Raw genomic sequence first — 4,946 nt, forward strand, 5'->3', positions numbered from 1 at the left:
CAAGATAGAGGGCACAAGTAAGTATAATTATAATATAATTCACAATTGAAATGACAATTAACTAATGGTAATCCCCTGTTAGAAGCTATGTTTGCTACAGAGAAGATCCTAGGGTAAAAAGACGTTTGTAAGAATTTGATTCCAAACGACATTCATAAGAAAACAAATCCAAGATTGCCAAATAATAATAGTAATGATCTAAGGTTATTAAGGGAGTAGCCAAGAAATAGGTACAGACTTTGAAAGTTCAGAAGTTGCTCTAACACTTCTGCTGTTTGTGGTCAGAGGTTAAATCTTTACTGCACCTGATATTCCCAAGTGGTCACCCAGCTGGGTACTAATCAGGCTTATCAACGCTTAGCTTCCGAGATCGGATGAGATTGGGCGTTTCCTCTGAAATATGGCAGTAATTGAAACACTAGGACACAAATGAGAGAGTGTAATAGAGGATGAGCAACAAGAGTACTTCTGCTGTCCAGTTAATAGCGTAGATTCTCTGTTACTGTGGGCATTGCAGAGAGTGGTCTCGCATCTGGATGAGAGGGTACAGAATTATAGGTGAGATAAGTAGAGGATAGGGAGGGGACCCCACCTTCTGCTGTCCACTGTCTTATGTGTTATAGCGGACAGTGGATGAGAGAGGTAGGTTAGGCTCACTATTGAAAAATAAAGGGTTGAAGACAATAAGATGTACTCAAAGAAGTCGATTTATGACAGGCTACTTTGCTAAGCCAAAAGACCAGTGTGCAGAAAATTACGAGAAAAAGAGCCTGAATTAGGCTACATTATGATAGTTATAAAATTACTAGGTAACGGAATAGCCATTGATATAGTGCTGATAAGTAGCATGCACAAATTACAAATAAGTAGGCTTAGAAACAAATGGTACGAAATTCTGCTATGCACGTAAAAATGCTAAAGACATATGCATTTTATATGGAAAAGAAAAAGTGGTCTATGACAATCTAAGAGAAATTTAAGGATCACTTTAGCAAACAAAGAAAAGAAAAAAAAAAATTAAATAATTTGTAGTAATGCAGAGAGTCTCAGTAGACACAATACCAGGGGATACCAGAGAGTGATCTGAACTAGGAAAGGTTCAGCATCACTGAGCACAGACGGCCGTTTCACCAGGGTGGCTTGGTCACTGTGTCAGGGCATTAGGAATAGCTGCCATATTTAAGGTAGAAAAGGGAGGGGACAGAGGAGGCTTGGCGTCATTCTAACTGCGGATTGGTTGGAGACCGGAAGTCAATATTAGTGACGTCATCTCCGTATTGGAGGAACTGTACTGATAGGTAAAACGAGTGTCTGAAGCCTTTCTTGCAGTTAATATGTAAGATCATATGGAAGTAGCTGACACTATAGATGAACTATAGTGCCCTGAGGAAGTTCAATAGGAGTGAAATGCGCATAGGCTGTAGCTATGTGTTCGCGTATTAATAATATCTAAATGTGCAAATGGCATATAACATACATTTGAGACCTATAGAATGTGATAAGGAGCCAAATATACTTATGTTTCAGAGGAATTCTCTGAGCGTTTATTATATCTATTGAGGCTTTATTCTTATGCTGCGGGCTGGATCTCAGTAATATTAAATAAAAGAGACAATGTGGGGTTTGTGTCAGATATGGGATAAAATTAACTGATCCTTCTTTAAAATGTCTCATATGTAATACTGTTTCTGTGTATAGCAGAAATTCAGTGTAATTATATACACACTGCTCCTAATTTATAAATGGGCACGATCTTCCGGTACTGACACAAACTGCAACTTAGTTATATACGGTTTGCAGTGAATGTGCTATCAATATGTCCTGTATGAACACAATTTAATGTTGTGCAGCACAAGTGACAATTGCTGCTAATACGTATATGCAAATACCAACCTATATATGTAAACTACTTCATGCAGTATTAATAGCAGTAGTTGGTATCAGAGATTGCTGAGATATATAAAACAGACAGTTTTGAACACAGTACAGTGAGACTTTTTATCAAAGCATATCCCCACTAGTTCTCTCTAATACCTAGGCTATTCATACTATATTATACAAGTATTTTTACTTTGTATGACAGTCTTTGATTCCAGGCCTGAGTCAACATACTTAGCAACATTGTCTCACTACTTAGCTATAACATCAGAATCAAGTTTATTATATTTACAGCCTTAAGGGAAGGAGTGGTGACTTATTGTTGCATATTTTTGAAACATAGTTACATTTTGAAGTAACAGTTTGTGACTCAAAAGGAAGACAACATATATTTTTCTCTGTCACAGTACATAGGCTCCAGCTATTACAAAAATTGCAGGTCTTATATGAACATAGCACTGATACAGTGCTGCATGAATACATGTATGTGAATGCACAATTGAAATAAATACAAGAAAACAGACTAAGGGAAGAATACAATAGCTTTGTTTTTAAATCTTTATTCACATATTGTTTAATTTATCTTACTTCACATTTTTTTTTTCTCTCTCTCTATGAATTTTAATATTTCGCTCCATTCTTAATAAAGGACAATTGAGTCCCATATAAATATAATATATAAAAGAAACTTATACATCGATTTAGATTATTGAGCATTTAAGCCTTTATTTGACATTGTTGCTGTGGATATATATGCTTTACAATAACAATTATATTAAAATGTATCAGTTGGATGAGTGCACCTAAAACTTACCTGGTTTCTTTTTCCTTTCCCCTCTCTATGGGGATTTGACTCTATATAAATAAAATAGTTAATAAATTCCACACAGGGAAAGAGGAATCTGATTCAAAATTAATTAGCAAAGATCAGTATAAACCTGATAACAAATTAGGACCACCTGTGGTGAATTGTGAATTATATTATAATTATACTTACTTGTGCCCTCTATCTTGATCAATTAGGCCAATAGATTTCTTATAACCTACTATCACTTCAATTGTGATTACATTTCAATGTCATTTATTTGTGCCCTTTATCTTGATCACCCAGGCATATATTTGTTTTCTACATATATTTCACCACAGGTGCTCCTAATTTGTTATCAGGTTTATACTGATCTTTGCTAATTAATTTTGAATCAGATTCCTCTTTCCCTGTGTGGAATTTATCAACTATTTTATTTATATACTGTATACATTTGAACACATTTTTCTGTGGAGATTGTTACCAATATATGTATACTCTGTGTATTTGAACATTTTTCTGTATCAAACCTCCCTTTTTTATGCGGAACTAAATTAAAAGTTAAGTTTTAATAAATTTACAATTTTCAAAGTGTGCCCCAACAGAGAGTCTTTCTTTTTTCTCTTTCCTATCCAATTTATTACTGACTCTGGGAGCACCACCAACCTATAATAATTATCAGGTACCTTTTCAAAGGATCTCTATGTTTAGTATTGTTGGTCAGCTTAACAGTTTTCTACAAGTTTTGTACAAACCCATGTTCATTGCTACAATAACCTTCCTGTGCGGAACCAAACCAAACCTCTCTGTTAACCTTGTAACACTTGCTGATTAAATCTTCAGTTTCAGGCTCCAGCATGGATAACATATATACTGTATTCTAATATTCGACATTGGTCTTTATTTGATTTTTGATACTTTTGAATGCTCATCAGGTACACATGTTACATAGCACATTATAATCTTTTATGAAATTCAGAATTCAGGACATTAGGGACACGCTGCCAACATACACCACAAGATGGCATCATTTAGCTTAAGAAATTAACTGACCAGCAGACATACCATACCAGAAAATCTTGATGACATATTCGCCAATATCTCGGAAACATCACCCGGTGATAAGGGATGGGAATCAGATCTGCATAAATTGAGATCCTGTCTACAGAAAAGACTACGATCATCTTGGGACATAAAAACTTTGGAAAGCTACAACAAGAATAAAATTACCCCACGGGGCCTGAGACCCAAAATATTTCCTACTTTCCAACTGATTACTGAAAGTCTGACGACAGAATGGGAGGGAGTACTCCTTAAATGCTCGCAAAATCTTATGGCTGTACTACTTAAACATAACCACCTGGTACTCAATGATTGTGAGAAAGAAATAGAAGAACTCACCAAAAATTTGGAGGAATGGGAGAAAAATGCCAAATTTCAAGAAACTTTTGAAAAAATTAAAAAAGAATTAGAACCCTATGAACAAAGGATTACTGTCAGGAACTGGTGCAGAATCCGGAATTCGGGATCAGGTACCAAGTGGTTGACGTTACCCAGAACAGAGGCGCGGAGTCTAACACGCCGGAAGGTTTTCACCAGGGAACCCTGCAAGGGGATATGGGCTTCACGGCTTCCGACGTGCAGGTCGCGGCCCCCTGTCTGGGTCACTTGATACCTGAACTGGACTAGAGTTATGGTAGAGGTGTTGTATATGATCAGCCGCAGGGATACACAGGAACAAACAGGAACTGGAGAAGGTGGCAGGGTGCACACGGCCAGATGGTACGCTGGGGCCGTGGAGATGGAACAGCAGCAGGCACTCCAGGGGTGACACAGGAGGTAGCGGCACACGGACGGACTGGGGTGCAGACACTTGGAGACAGGGTAACGGCAGTCGGCAGACTAAAGTCGTCAGCAAGATGTTGAAGCTGGAATTCAATACTGGAACAAGGCAATACCCACTGGACAGATGAACTGAGACCAGAGAGGAACCAGAGGGCAGAACACCACATGGAGTAGCTATAACTGGCAAAGCTTCTTGGGATTGAGAGGTTTAAAAGAACAGGCTGGACCAATCAGTTGTGAGCACCAGACAGGCCCCCGGTAATTGATATAACATGCAGCTGCAGTGCAGACTGAGCAGGCTGACAAGCGGAATAGTAGTTTTCAGGTAACGAGCTGTAATTACAGAATCCAGACACCTGTGAAGTCAGTTGCTGAGTGCAGGAGCAAAGGCACTGGGAGACAACTATGCAGGAGCTAG

The 4,946-nt window shown here is 38.0% G+C and overlaps 1 pseudogene; it reads right to left on the reverse strand.

Moving 5' to 3' along the window:
- Positions 1-293: 293 nt before the first annotated feature.
- Positions 294-412, reverse strand: LOC134912854 (5S ribosomal RNA; annotated as a pseudogene).
- Between the last annotated feature and the right edge of the window lie 4,534 nt (positions 413-4,946).

This window comes from Pseudophryne corroboree, chromosome 4, assembly GCF_028390025.1.
Source record: "Pseudophryne corroboree isolate aPseCor3 chromosome 4, aPseCor3.hap2, whole genome shotgun sequence".
NCBI lineage: Eukaryota > Metazoa > Chordata > Amphibia > Anura > Myobatrachidae > Pseudophryne > Pseudophryne corroboree.